This window comes from Condylura cristata, unplaced genomic scaffold (assembly GCF_000260355.1).
Source record: "Condylura cristata isolate star-nosed mole 26May11 unplaced genomic scaffold, ConCri1.0 scaffold00008, whole genome shotgun sequence".
In the NCBI taxonomy this organism is placed as follows: Eukaryota; Metazoa; Chordata; class Mammalia; order Eulipotyphla; family Talpidae; genus Condylura; species Condylura cristata.
In genome coordinates, this window is record NW_004567109.1 from 60,627,588 (window position 1) to 60,644,099 (window position 16,512).

The window sequence follows — 16,512 nt, forward strand, 5'->3', positions numbered from 1 at the left end:
CTGACCTGCACGTTGCTCCCCTCAGCAGTGTACTTCATCGATCTGCCTGTTCTGCTCCCCACTCTGTCTCTAGTGAAGTCTTTCGCCACCCCTGAGTCTCTGGCCTGTACCAGAGTTCTGTATGCACAAATAAATAAATCTTTAAAAAATATATAAAGAAAGAAAGAACAGTCACATGGCTGAATTTTTGAGCATTTTTAGTTATTTCTATAAAATAAATTATAAGGCTGAGCATGATTACATTTAACAGAATGCATGCTTTTAAAAGTTATGATGTTGACTTAATGCTGTACACTTGAAACCTTTATGTAATTAACCAATGCTACTTGATTTTTTTTTAATTCATGAATTTAAATATGAACTTTGCTCATGGGACACTCAAATGCAAACATGTCCAGGAAGACTCATGTTCTATGGAATTGGTGAGTGGATGTCATTCTAGAGGGTGGGTTTGTGTAATGCATGCACTATTTCACCCACTGGAGAGGGAATTCCATTTCTCCATTGGACTCTGTCCTTCCCTTTGCCTCATAGCACATCCTACATGCTTCCACCCATATCTCAGATGGCTGCCATGCTCACTTCACTTCTTGAGTTCCATTGGATCAAATAACCATCATCACACCTTCCCGAGCTTTATGAAATTCCTGGGCTATGTCTCCTTCCACTTATCTCTGGGTGCATCTTGGTCAGCTTCCACAAAAAATTGTACCGATAGTTAAGTACACATTGAACATTTCTTCCAACCCTGAAGCTCAGATATTTCTGAGGGATTTTGGGAAGGAATAATATTCACTCCCATAGCCATTAGTAAGACCACAATTCAAGGATCCAGTGTCTTCGAAATCCTGCTCTCTGTGTGGAGGGGATCTCTTCTTCAGATCATGCACAGTACATAACTTATTAGCACCTCTTCCTCCTCTGTAGGTTCCCCCCAGAACCTTCAAATCTATTACTTGAATAATCCCTTAAAGTCTCACTTTCCACCCAAACCAATATATCAAAGCATTTCATTCAAATGAATGCAGTGCTCTCTACAAGAAAAATTTTGTTGAATAAACTGTTGTTCATTCATCTTACATAACTAATAAATCTATGAGATTGCCTCTACTAAAGTAGTTTGGTCATCTGTACCCATCAATGTAAGCCATAGCTTAGACATTTAATAATGATTTCTGATACAAGATGCCTTCCCCAACCAAAATGAGTATGAATGTCATGTATGTGTCCTGATTTGGGATTGGAAATTATACTTGCACACATCAAACAAATATAATGAACAACAATAAACTAAAATTTGAAGAATTTTAACTCTTTTTTTTCGTTTTCTGCCCTGCATTCTAATTAGTTCTTTACATTTATATTTCCACTGTTAGCTTCATTGAGTTATAAACATCCTTAAGGCAAAGATGAAATTACTCAATTTTGGAGCCTTCATTTCCATCTACCCAACACAACGCCTAAGACAGGTCGGTCTGTAATAACAGCTTCATATTTAATTGCCTGTAAGGAGTCCTCAGGTGTTCATGGGGTCCCCATGAACAATAACACTGTCATTAACATCTACAAAGTTACAGGTGCTGTCAACAATGAGCAACTCTTTTTTTTTTCCCATCTCAAGAGCTGTTTCCTGTGCAATTAGCAGTAAGTAGTTAGACCTCTAAAAAGCAACAGACTTGAATGTTACAGGAAAGGTTTTCCACATGATCCACGTAGGAATTTACACTTAAAAAGATGACAGTTTTCTAGTTTGTTTCTCAGCCCATTGGGTCTACTGTACTTCACTAACTAGAATTTGATTTAGATTCATAAGCATAGAATATTTTCGAGGAGCAGAAAGAAAGGCTACATAGAAGGTAAGTATTATGAGTTTAAAGCAAAGTGCCTATCTGGTACTTTTTTCTCTGGATAAAAGAGAGGCTAATTTTTCCACCCTCCTCTCCCAAACTCTTGCAGTTTTATACCGTATTTCCTCTCATTTTACCAAAATCCTTAAATTCAGAGGGGGAAGTTATCTAAAATCTTATATAAAAGATATAAGGTGAAATACCTTCTATGTAGAAAAGAACTCTTTGGCCTATCAAAAGTGCTTAACTTTCTCTCTATGCAGAAGTACCATCTACCCAGAATCTAACTTGGCAAGCATTCTTGGGTGTTTTACATAGTAATGCATTTTATTCCCTGCAATGATTCTAAGAGGTGAGATCATTTTAAGTATATGGAAACTGAAGTTCAGGATGAGAAAGTGACTTGTAGCTGTAGAACCAATTGCTAGTAGATAATGTGAACTTGAATCATTCCCTAGATTGCTTTGTGTATGCCTCTCAGAAACTATCAAGGTTGAATTCATTGTCAGGCTTAGAAATTATCAACTCAACACCCACTACCCTGTTCAGAAACCACATGTCCCCATTTATTATTAAAAACCATTGACCCAAATTCTTTGGCTTGATTATTTTTTTAAAGATTTATTTATTATGCATACAGAACTGGGGTGCAAACCAGAGGAGCAGGGGCAGTGAGAGGCTTCACCAGAGACAGAGTGGGGAGCAGAACAGGCAGATCAATGAAGTACACTACTGAGGGAAGCAGTGGGTGAGACAGGAGAGGTCTGCCGTGCCACATGGGTCACCTCTGGGACCGGGGATTGAACTTGCACTGAAGCCATTGTGCTAGCTTGCAATGCTGTGTCCTAACCTGTTGCACTACCAGGGTGGGCCTCTTTGGCTTGATTCTAAGGACTTCTACTATGGCCCCCAATCTTTCATTCCTTTTCTACCAGGATTCCTTTAAGCAATACTTTTTTCCAGTCAAAGCAACATGCTAAGGATTCTCCAAGACTGCTGCATCTTTCCCTCTCCAGTGCTTTGCATGTGCTACTCACTCATCCTAATCCATTCTCTCCTCCTTTATTCCCTGTCTTCACCCTGCTTTATCTACTGACCTCCTTATTTGGGAAGCAAAGGCACAACCAGATTCTGAAGTGAGTAAGAACAACTGTGAGGGTGGATGGGACTAGAAGGTCTAAAATTAGTGAATTATAAGTGTTCTGTCTGTCTGTTACCACCTTTTCTGTGCATATCATGGTCTAACCATTGTGTCAATCACTGTTTCTGTTGTTATATTTTCATCACAAATCTGATAATTATGTTAACAAATGTCACTTTTGCAAATTATAAAAGAAAGTTCTTGGGAAAATTATGTGCCTCCATTTCCCTGTCTTCCTCCCAGATGTTTCTGCTTGGGTCTTGGCACTTCTCTGAGCACTGTTCTCTATCTTCCCAACAGCAAACCAGGGTCCTCACAGCTTTAGATCTCCCCTCTTGTACTGTACTGCCATTGCTGTTATAATCTATTTTCAAGTGGACTGTGATTTCTTAAAATGAAGAGGTGGTGAATATTCACCTCTGGATGAATTGTTAAGAAACAAGCTTAGGCTTGACACAAATGCGTGTCAGGACTCGATGAAATCAGTTAGCCAGAGTGACCCTAAGAACCCCATCCTCCCAAAGCATAACTCCCCTCTCCTCTTGATGGGCAGTTGCTCCTTGTGAGAATCATTTTGCAGTTTCATTCAGATCTAAGACCACTGTTCTTAGCTCAGGATGCACCAGCCTGGTCAGAACAAATGATATACATGAAATAGCATATGTAATGTACACACAGACTCCCCCAGTGAAACCCGATCCTGTTACCAGGCTGCCGCCGCTGACTCATATGTCATATCAGACCTTAAGAAAAGGTGTCTTGATTCGATAGTGACCTTGTTTGTTTCGGTTGTGCACCTCTCTGGGGTGGGCCTGAAGTTGGCCAGCCAGAAAGGAGCTTTTTCACCCAAATAGACTGTCGAATTACTGATGACTTCAGATGCCAAGAAGCTTTGATCAAGATTTCTACACCAGACCCTGTATAAACCACCAACACTTCAGCCAGACTGTTTTTCATTATTATATGAGCTCAACACAAGCTGCTCTGGATTAAAAAAAAAAAATCATTTAGCTGGTAATGGCTTGCACAAAAAGAGATGGTTCATTTAGCTCTGCTTCTTGTCCAGTTTTCTAAGTGGGGAAGCAAGTCTGCACTGAGGGAGTGGTTTTGATATATTTCATGTTCTCTGGGTGCTACTCAGTGGACCATGCTTTCCCCACCTGTTTTGAATCTATTAGGAAAGTTGTACAGGGTTTTGAGTGTCAAAGTTTGATTGGGTGCTAGAGTTGGAGTTGACGAGGTAGGAGCAAAACAAGACCAACTCATGCTCCCAACAGCCAGTCTCTAACAAGCTGGTATTTGTTAGAAGATATTTTTCGTCTGACAAATGCTAGAAATTGTAATGACCTTTAATAAAGTGTAGTTGGCCATCCATCAAGCACAGAGTTAACTGCTTTGCAATGTGGACCACTATATTTCTCCCCAAAGGGACTCTTCTCCTCCCACCAAAAATAAATAATAATGACAAGATCCTGGGAGCCTCTAGAATGAGCTAATATGCCAAGTCCAGGTCACCTCCTTGAAGAAAGGGAGTTCAGGAACTTCTGGAAGTTATGTTGATTCATTTCAGATGGTATGAAATGGTAGATGACTCTGGCAAAGAATGAGCCATGAGATTTAGTGCAAATCACTTGCTGTGTCTGGGCCTCAGTTTCATCAACTGTAAAGTAAAGGAAAAGATATTATAAAGCAGAGTCTTCATTCTATGACTATCAGTCCCTCTTCCTGTTGTAACTGGTGGTGACTAGTAGGAAAAGACCTTGGTCATGGAATTGAACATCCTGTTCGGCTAACTCTTAGAAATGTGAGTGTAGTGGGCTGAATGGTGGATACCTATCCCTCTCCCCCCAAACAAGATGTAGCTATATTTTTCTAACTTGAAATCTGTGAATGTGGTCTTATTTGGAAAAAAAAATATGCAATTAACTTAAGGATTAGGGTGAAGAGATCATCACAGATAAGCCCTAAAACCAATGACAGGTGTCATTCTAAAAGAGACAGGGAGAGATCTGACACAGGCAGAAGAGGAAAAGGCAGGGTGATCACAGAGGAGAGAATGGAATGCAATGGCCTCAATTCAAAGAATCTGGGCAACCAGCAGAAGCTGGAAGAGATGAGGAATAGAATTTCCTCTAAGCCTCTGGAACAAACGTGACCCTACAGACATCTTGATCTCAGACTTCTGTTCTCCAGAATTATGAGAGAAAAAAATCTGCTGTTTTATAGTAACAAAGTTGTGGTAATTTGTTATAACAGCCACAGGAAACTAACATAGTGAGTGAGAAGTATATAACCACTTGGAAGCTCTGTTTCCTCTCTGTTAATGACAAATAACTACAATCTTAAATGACAAATAAATACAACCTTTAATGACAAATAAATACAACCTTGCAGCACTATTGCTAAGAGGATGTTCCACACAAGAATATGCTCAGTGCTGTCCCTGATGTACATACGCTAAGTACTCAAGTCAAAAAGTCGAAAGGAGAAATAGGTAGGGCTAACATCTACTGGGACACATAGCAGTCAGGATACGAACGACTGACTCACAAAGTAAAGTAGACAGGTTTGGTTGAGATTTATTGGAAGGCCCCTGGAACTGCAGATCAAGAGTACAAGTGAGCCTCAGGAAAGGTAAGATAAAATAAAATCAGAATAGAGGAACACTCTCAACTTGTTAATAGTATCCAATAAAACTTTACAATAATAAAACTTTCACTTCATGGTGAAAAACTGATGCTTTCATGAAGATAAGGATCAAACAAGGATGGCCCCACTTACCATTACTATTTTTATGATTGTATTATGAATTCTGCTAATGCAATAAGATAAGAAAAGGAAATAATAGGTATACATGTTGGAAAGAAACAAAATGTATTGCTTGCAGGGCATTTGATCTTCTATATGGAAATCTAAAAGAACTGGCAAAAAAAAAACTAGTTAAGTGATTGCAATAAAATAGTAAGATGTTAAATGGAATTTGTCATTAACTTTTATATTTGTATCCCAAAATGAAATATCAAGGCTTAAATCTAAAAAAAAAAAAAATGTATAAAAATGTATATGAAGAAAACTATAAAGCTCTGATAAATGAAGTCAAAGAAGAGACAAATAAATGAAGAAATATTCCATGAAATCAGAAAGATTCAGTATTGTCAGGAAGTCATTTCTTCCCAATTTGATCTATATATTCAATGTTATTCCAAACAAAATTCAATCTATTGTCTTATTGATATCAACAAACTGATCATAAAGTTTATATTCACAAAAGACCCAGAATAGCCAACATAAAATGAAGGAAAAAATGGTAGTTTGAATACTTTTTAGAAGTCTGACATTATTTGACTTCAAGACTTATTAAAAACCTACTGTAATCAAGGCAGTGTCGTGCTGGTGAAAGGAAAGACAAATAGATCAATGAAATAGAGTAGAGAGCTCAGAATTATATTCTTCTCAATATATCAACTGATCTTTGACAAAGGACCAAAAGCAATTGATGGAACAAAGATTTTTTTCAACAAATGAACCTGTAATGAATGGATATTCACATGGTAAACAAAACAAAACAAAACTTAAACATAGGATTTCTATCTTTCACAAAAATTAATTTAAAATTAGTCATAGACCTAAATGCAAAAGTACAGAACTCCTAGAAGATAACGTAAGAGAAAACCTAGATGACCATGAATAGGCAATAACTTTTGACATACATGATCCATGAAAGACATTAATAAACTGGACTTCTTTTTTTAAAAAATTTATTTATATATGCATACAGAACTGGGGTACAGGCCAGAGGTGCAAGGGGTGGTAAGAGGATTCACCAGAGACAGAGTGGGAAGCAGAACAGGCAAATCGATGAAGTACACTGCAGAGGGGAGCAGCGGGCAGGCCAGGAGAGGTCTGCTGCACCATGTGGGTCATCTCCGGGGCAGGTGGGGATCGAACTCATGCTGAAGTGGCTTTAGCTTCTTAGTGCTGCGCTTTAACCTGCTGTGCCACCAGGGAGGGCCCTAAACTGGACTTCTTTAAATGAAATTTTTTTTTGTTCTGTAAAAGCAAGGAATGGGAATAAGAAGATAAGCCACAGACTGGGAGGAAATGTTTGCAAAAGGAGCATATAATAAAGGACTGAATCCAAAATATACAAAAAAGCACTTAAAACTCAACAATAAGAAAGCAACTAGTCCAGGTAAAGAAAAGGTCAAAGACCTTTACAGTCACCTGTTTACAGAAGATAAACAGGTGGCAGATAAGCATATGAAAAGATGTTCCCCTCATATGTCATTAAGAAAATGTAAATAAAAATAATAATGAAATGCTAGAACGCACCTATTTGAATGGCCTGAATCCACTGGCAATACCAAATGCTGGTAAATGGGTAGAGCAAAGGAAACTCTCATTAATTGCTGGACAGTATGAACAATAATAGTACAATCACATTGGAAGTCAATTGGCAGTTTCTTCCTAAAAACAAAGCATATTCTATCCATATGACCCAGCCTTCGCAGTCCCTGGTGTTTACTCAAATGGGTTGAAAGTTATTACCACACAAAAATCTGTACATGGATGTTTACAGTGTCTTTGTTCATAGTTGCCATACTTAGAAACAAGTAAGATGTCCTTTGGTAAGTGATTTGATAAACCGTGGCAATCCCAACAATGGAATATTTTTCAGAACTAAAATGAAGTGAGGGGTTCCCTGGTGGCTCAAAGAGTTCCGTCTGAGCACTAGAAGCTATCAGCAGCCACTGCATCATGATTTTAATACTCAGCCAGGGAACTTACCCTTAAGTCAAAACAGACCTCTCCTGTCTCCCCGCTGCTCCCCTCAGCAGTGTGTTCCAGTCAATCCACCTGTTCTGCTCACAACATTTTCTTGGGTGTATCCTGTCACCCTCCAAACTCTGGCCTGTACCCCAACACTTGTATGCATAATAAATAAAATAAATATTAAAAATAAATCAATAGATAGATAAATTAATCAAATGAGTTATTGAGACATGAAAAGACATGGAAGAAACTTAGATGCATGAATATAAGTGAAAGAACCAATCTGAAGAGGTTGCATGCTATATCATCCCAACTATGTTATTCTGGGAAATGCAAAACCAGAGACAGCATAAAGGTCAGTTACAATAGGTGTTAGGTATGGAGAATAATTACACAACCACAGCACAGAGGAAATTTAGTGAAGTTGAAGATACTCTAAAGCCTTAGAACATACACCAGGAGTAACCTTTCATGTAAACGGTGGACTGTGAGTGATAATGATGAGCCAAGGACAGTATTCTAATGGGGGCAGGAGAAATATTAATAAAGGAGGAGGTTGTACAGGTATGGGACAGGGCAGATATGGAAAATACCTTTCTTTCTGTGACCACTACAAAATGCCTCTACCTTTCTTGCTGTGACTCTACAACTGCTCTAGGAATTTGAAGCTTTTTTTTTCTTTTTAATCTTCTCAAAAAGTAAAATAAAGCCAGAAACCCTATTGCATCCAGAACTTTCTCTCTGGACTTCTCTCTGAAGGTAGATGGCATGATTTCTCACTGTAGACTGATTTTCTTAAACAAGTGAGATCTTAGACTTTCCTCCAGCTTCAGCTTCACGTTTTATAGAAGTCACACTGACCTCTTCTTCTGGACAATCATTTACAATCTTCTAGAAGCAATCCTGATTGGTCAGGCATGGTTCAAAGCCCACTGTGCTGCAGGTGTGGATCACAAGTTGTAAGGGAAATCTCACCAGGTGGTGTCTCCCTAAAGAGAGAGGCAGGATGCACACAGATGGCACTCTGAGACCACACCAGCCCTCATGGCTTGGGTACTGTCTGCAGATGGCGTGTCTCCAACCTCCAGCCTTCCCATTTTCGTGAAATTGTTTGGGGCAAAGATCAGAGCTGGAGAAATTCAGACTTTTACTGGATTGGGCCAAGCTAAGCAATGGCATCCAATTGTTCAAGCCAGTAGAATCTGGTTCTTTTCTTTCTTTTTTTAATATAAGTTCATTTTTTTTAAGATTTATTTATTTGTACATACAGAATTGGGGTACAGGCCAGAGAACTCAGAGGCGGTGAGAGGCTTCACCAGAGACAGAGTGGGGAGCAGAACAGACAGATGGACTGCTGAGGGGAGCAGCAGGTGGTTTAGGAGAGGTCTGCTGTGCCATGTGGCCACCTCCGGGGCAGGCGGGGATCGAACTCATGCGGAAGTGGCTTTAGCTTCTCAGTGCAGTGCTTTAACCTGCTGCACCACCAGGGAGGGCCAATATAAGTTCATTTTTAAGAAATATGTACGTATTTATGCACACAGAACTGGTGTACAGGCCAGAGGTGTGAGGATGAGAGGATTCACGATTCACCAGAGACAGAGTGGGGAGCAGGACAGACAGATGGACTGCTGAGGGGAGCAGCAGGTGGTTTAGGAGAGGTCTGCCGTGCCATGGGGGTCACCCCCCAGCTGGGGATCAAGCTCATGCTAAAGTGGCTGTGGCTAGCCACCAGGGAGGGCCCAGAATCTGTGTGTTTTTTTTTTCCAACAGTCTTCCCAATGGGGAAACTTGTGTTTCTCACACAAAGAGAGGGGAGGAGAGAGACATACTGAATTGCAGTGTGATATGACACCACCAGACTGAGTTTAGGAAGGTTATCCCCTAGTGTGGTTTAGCTGCTCATGGCTCTTGTCCCCTCTGTACAATGAGGGTTGGCTTTCCCTTCACCTATTCTGAGGTTTTCCCACCTCCCTTAGGTTAGGGCATTTCAAAGTTTTGATGAAAGACCCAGCGGCTTATTCGAAAGAAGCATGGTCATGAAATGTCTTCTATATGTGCTGGATGGAACTCAGGGCAATCCTCCTGGTGTCCTATTCTTGACATCAGGTATGCAAACCTGATGCTTAATATTTGGGGAAAGTTGATTTTCTGTCATAATTTCAAGGATATTTTTCATGACCAAAATCTCTTTTTAAGACCTGGAAAAAAGAATAGCTTTGGGAGGGAGAGGGTGGGAGAAGATGAAAATCTGAGACTCAGACAGAAGAGGTTTACCCACAATAACTCAGCTGACAAGAGACACCAAAATTGGTTTGTCTGCCCTTATGCCCATGCGCATAATTGCTTCACATCCTAGACACAAACCAAATTCTTGCTTTTATGCTCCATTAATGTATACATTCCTCCTCCTCCACTCCTCCTGTCCAGTGCAGGGTCAGTATGCTCTGACCCAAGTCACCCTTCAAGGAACTTATTCATAGCTTCTAAATAGCCAGCCCTGGGCAGGTAACTAACAAGTAAGGCATTTCCAAGTAATTGACCTCAAGTGTTTTTCTAATTAAGAAGATGTAATGCGTGGAACCCGAGACTCTTCAGAAGCCACAGAGGACCAATGGCCAGGGAAGACCCCTTGACCCTGGGAGGAATCAGACCTGTGACAGCAGCTTATAACAGCTCCTCACCTGAGCTCAGGTATTCTCTCCACTGACATCCCTATTGCCTCCTGTGCTTCCATGTTGAAATTGTCCCTACTGTGTTCTTCTCTCTCTAACAAAGCACTGATTAATGCTGCATTGCAATCATTACGATCCCATCTCCACTAGACAGAGCCTCTGGCTCAGAGGAACACATAAGAAATCAGGAAATGTTATTGAAATTGAATAACTGCATAAATAAGTACATGACTGGAAAAAGAGAAGAGTTGCTCCTTTATCTTTGCTTATGTGACATGTTAAGTCACTGCAAGCTACTCCAGGGCAAGACCCACCTGGGAAGTCACACTCAGGAAATGGTTGTCATTAAGAGTCTATGTCTTTTTTCACAAGACAAGCAAAGTCACCCCTGGATCTTCAGGGTTCAGCCAGCATAGCCTAAGGCTATTCTAGAGTCCTTACTGTATGGTGTTACTGAAAAGTGCCCACCCAAGTGGTCTTAGAGAAAAGAGGATTATTGGGGTCAGTTGCTGGACAAGACTCCAGGGAGGAGGGGCTGTGCCCAGGGAGTGCAGGGAGAAAATTTATACCCAGACAGTAGTAGGGGAAGGAAGGGTCACAGTTCAGAAGAGCCAAAACAGAAATCACCTATGAAGGAAGTGAAAGCCCAGGCAAGGCCCTGCAACCCCCAATCTATATAACCAATCTATGTGGGCGAATGCCCTCTCTATATTTCTTTTGCATTAGCTCTGGCTCTGCAGACTGGCTAGGGGATCCTTGTAGGGGAAGGGGAGGGAGAGTAAGGGCTGAATATGATGTCCCAGGACCTTAGGAAAACATATGAGCTCAGGATCGATCTCTAGTTTCCACTACAGAATTTCTATTTTTATCTGCATAATGCATCTGAAAGAGCCTTTTGAAGAATTCGCCCGCCAAGTAAGTTTGACAGTCAATCATTAGACTAGATAAAGCCTCAGCACCTTCCAGCTCAGCCTGTCAGCAAATTAACACCTGGTCCCACCCATTGAGGTGAAGCATCCCCTGAGGATAGGTTCAGAGTAATTTGTTATTTGTATTCTCTTGTGATGTTCATTTCCAATTCTCAAGCAATCCCAAAGGACAAAAACAAAAGTAGTTTATTTTCATCTTTGCTTGGTTTTCTCTATTTGGAATTTGCCTGCTTAGAAAAGTTGCTATTTTGCTTATGCAGGTCTGTCCAGCCAGAGGATAACTGAGCAGAGCTCACACTTATTGCCAACACTTAGGCAGGGAGTATGTAGAGAAGATAGACTCTAGTATCAGCGGGCAGACAATAGAAAATCTCCATGTATTTTTCTGTGAAGAGATAAAAAATAAACAAAATTATAGTCCTCACACTGATATCAGAATTCTTCCAAGGAAGGTAATGCATACAGAACTGGGTTTCAGGCCAGAGATGCAGGAGGTGAGAGGATTCACCAGAGACAGAGTGGGGAGCAGAACAGGCAAACTGACTGAAATACACTGCTGAGGGGAGCAGCGGGAGAGACAGAAGAGGTCTGCTGCGAATAGCTTCGTAGTGCTGTGCTTTAATGTGTTGTGCCACCATAGAGGGCCCCCTGATGTACATTCAAAAACAAAGGAATCTACTGTTCCATGTTTATGAAATAAAGCCTTCCTCTTCATTCTTACACTGCCTCACAAAAATAATCTGTCATAGAGTATTCCATTAGGCCTTTCTTGCCCAGAATTTATATTCATTTTGAGGTTTTCATTTTTTGTTTTTTAGGAACTCAAAAGTTTTGAGTTGGAAGGACCAGTGCAGAACGAAGACTAGACCCACAGTGCTTAACACAAGGAATGTGTACCCCGGGGACTAAGAGGAGATAAGAATACAAACCCCTGAAGGTAGAGCTTTCAAATTCAACAGGTCCTAGGAGAGTGACAATGTGATAGGCTCTTTCTCCTAGTGGCCATGCTCCTCTCTGCAGATGTGCCCATTTTCCCAGCACTTCTCTTAGAGTTTCTCCTTTTACCTCCCTAGTCCAAGATCTCTTAAAATGTAATGCCCCTGTTAGGGGGAAAGGATGCCCTGAATGAACCCTACTGATACAGGTTTTGTGGACTCCACACCCATCCCAGACACCAAAACTACAAATCCCATCATCACCAAAGGGAGGCTTGCTAGGACCTGAGGGTGTAGTTAAACAGCCATGTTGAGTGTAAAACAGATATGTGGGCTTTGGGGGGTCTCTTGGCCTCTTGGCTTGTGGCTTATCTCTTGGCTTTTCACCAGCATGCTAATGTGGTTCCAGGTGAGCAGAACTGGTAGGACACATTAACCGAATTATCTCTCTCTTTTTTCCCTGAGCTATTCATTTCCCTTTCATTTGTAAATAAAACCTTCATTAACCTTTCTCTGTGTGTCATCAGTTGAATCTTACTATAAATCCCTTTAAGCACACTGTGGAGGATCCACATCAGGTAACACAATCACATTGGGGTTGCCCTATAACAGCCCGCTTAGCTCTCCTAGATTTCTGATCTCATCTCTGGAGTATGTTTGGTAAGCATGTTTTAGACTTCACTGTCCTCATCTCAGAAGTCTCCTTAACTTCCAAAGTCCCTATCTCTACTGGCCCTGAAACTACCTAATTAACCCGAACTTGTCACATTTGTAAGGAGATTGGCATATTCAAATCATGGAGTATTGTGTAGCCATAAGAAAAGGAAAACTATCCATTTCAGCAAATGGAGAGAGTTTGAGAAAAAAATAATGTGTAGCAAAACAAGTCAGAATAATAAAAACAAATGCTGGGCATTTGCTAGCAAACAATTTGATAAGGTGGCATACTTTCACAAGCCAGTGGACATCAATAAACATGTTAAGGGCACGGAAGTTAAAGGAAAAGGTCGGTGTGGGGGGGGGCAGAACAAGAGGATATAAGGGATGATGCTGGGGGAAATAAATGATTGAATGAATACAAAATTTCTCAACTCAGAATAAAAGGAACCCCACAGCAACAAAATCTCACAAGGTGTCTCAAGTACAAGGGACCATGTGTATAGCATAATGCACACCCTTGAAACAGCGGGTCATCACTAGGACTGTTCAGGCCTCCTGGGTAATGCTTCTCCACATCTTTGGCCTTCTGTCCTTGAAACAAAAGTGGTTCGCTGAAATCCTGGAGAAAGTGGTGTGTTCACCTGGTTCAGACTCCAACAGGAGTCCCTGGGCTTCCCAGAGCAGCACACTGGTGAGCCACCATGGGGGTGGGGCTGGGTAACAGAAAACACAGGCTCACCCTTACTTCTCAGATGGTCTGAATGAATGGTTTAAGGAAAATACCAAGTTTTGTGTATCACATTCCAATTCAGGGTGCTAGATGAATCCCGAAATTGACTTTGCAAGGAGGAGATTGATTTTACACTCTAATTTGTACATCTGTAGGTCCAGATGTGACACCCATGAAACATCTGCTGATTCTCCAGCAGCTGCATGACATGGAAACATTTTTGAAGCAGTTTAAATGTGAAAATGTTGTACAAGTTTGACAACTCCACTCCTTAAGGAAAGAAATGCTGCTCTCTGCTCTAATGTGATGAACCTTGACGTTATGCTGAGTGAAATAGACCAGTCACAAAAAAAGACAAAGGTTCACCATCCGTTGAGGTGAGTTTCCTGGGGTCGTGAATTTCATAGACAGAAAACAGAATATGGGCTACCAGAGACTGTGAGGGAGGGAGGAATGAGACGCTGTTTAATGCATGGAGTTTCCCTTGGCAAGAGGAAACGGCAGTGGGTAATATTGCACAAGACACGTAGAAATGGTTTACATGTAACCTTAAGCTATGTTCATTATCACAATTCTAAAAAATTATATAAAATTACGATTAATCGTGTTTTAGTTTGCTTCAAACATACTTTCTATTTGGGAGCTATTCATTAATTAGAATTTATATAGTGCTTTTTAATGTTAATTGGAAACTTTTAATATTTTAGAAAACAGTTTTTTTCAGAAATATATACTGAAAAGTAACAATTATTATTTAACTTTTTTCCACCTTACATAAAATATGTTAAATGATCTGATAAAATAGGTTCACATTTTGTATATGTCTGTTCACTATTTCACTCATTAGTCTATTAACTTGAATCATAACATTTTTTTCCTACCACCATCCCTTGTACCCCTTTGACCCTTTCTTTCCCAAATTTTATGTCTAGAAGCCTCCTTTTCACCTAATGATGTCTGTTAGATTTGTTGCATAGCCCACTATGTAAATTTCCAGTGTTTTTCTTTGTCATTTTGATATGTTTTACTACATATGATTTCCTTCCATTTTGCTCCCAAAGGCAAGATTTCATCCTTCTTTATGGATGTATAATATTCCATACATTTGCTTGCTTATTATTCATTTTTTAAAAGATGTATTTATTGATGTATACAAGAACTAGGGAACAGGCCAGAGGTACGAGGGGTGAAAGGATTCAGCAGAGACAGTGGGGAACAGAACAGGCAGATCCATGAAAACATACTGCTGAAGGGAGCAGTGGGCAGGTCTGGAGAGGTCTGCTGTGCCATGTGGGCCAGCTCTCTGGCCAGGGGATCGAACTTGTGCTGTAGTGACTGTAAGTAGCTTCGTAGTGCTTTGTCTTAACCCCTTGAGCCAACAGGGAGGCCTTATATTTTCTTGATAAAACAAAGTCATTGTTTATAAGGAGCTATTGAGCTTTTTCCTAAGCATAGAACGGAGCTTTTTCCTAAGCGTAGAAGTCTTCCCTTGACTTTGAATTTGGGGTAAAACATCCTTAGAACAATCAGTTATCCCTGCTGGCTGCCTGGACCCTTCACCATCTCTCTGTATTACTGTTCAAAAACCAAGAACATTTTTTTGACTCTGGTGTGTGAATATATTAGTTAAGTAGGGTAATCCTGAGTCCCTATTGACCTGGCCCAGCCAGATTTACACCTGTTGTCCCAACATAATTAGTAACATTACCCACTTTCATTCTCAAATTTGTCCCAGTTTCATAATAAGTCAATTGCAGTGAGGCATCTTTGGGAGAAAAGTATGATGTCACATCATCTTCCCTCAGACAGGTCACTGCATAAAAAGAACTTTAAAAATGGGTAAGTAGGAATTATGTTCTGACCTTCTGCATTGTGAGTAGTGAATAGTTCTTTCCACCCTCTCAGATCAGCCTGCTCATAATCTCCAAATTGACTCTCCCTCTTCCCTTGCCCTTTGCACTCATGTTTGTAAAACCCAGGGAACCATATGCCCCTTTCAGAAGGACTGAAAGCTCTGGAGGGCAAAGGTGCCCTGTTCTCCACTCAGGCTAAAGCAGAAATGGCAAAACGTGCTCTGGAAACAGTCTCAGCCTGTCATCTGGGCAGATACACGTTGTTTAGAATCTTTTACTGCCTCTAATTATTACTTTACAGAACTCATTTGGGGGGGCACCATTTGCCCCCACCCCGCCGTGGACCCCTGGCCACTGTCAGGAACCCACTGTGGTCTTAGGGTGCTAGATCTTAAGACTCACCTGCCTCTTTAAGAAATGAAGAGGAGGGGACTCAGAGGAAAATACCAGTTCATACTTCATACTGTATCTTTACAAGACAAAAAAATAAATAAATAAAAGGAGAAGAAAGAAACAGGGAGTGATAATTACTCTCTGCCCCCAGGTCCTGACGAAGTGGCGAGCCTGTCAGACACTTGGAGCAGGCGCCACAGATTGTGTAAGCTCTGCCCAGCTGGCAGCCTGCCTGGTTCATTTCACAGCGATATCTGATGGTTCTGGCAAAGCCAGGTGGGGTGGGAAGATGCCTGGGACCCAGGAGAGAGGTACAGAGTGGAGTTGGGGGACAATGTTCATCTGAAGAGTGCAAGATATTGGGGCCATGGAAGTGTTGATGCCACAGGCATCCCTTTATTCCATGCATTGGGGATGACCCTGTGTCCCCATGCTAGGGAGTGGCCTTGAAGGCCACACCCCATGGAGACAGAGCTCACGTCATTCCTTACTCATGCATGACCCTCCTTCCAGAGCCTCAGCAGATGCAGAATTTATAAAATGCCTCCACCTGCTCTCTGCTGGGGTAGCGCCTTCACC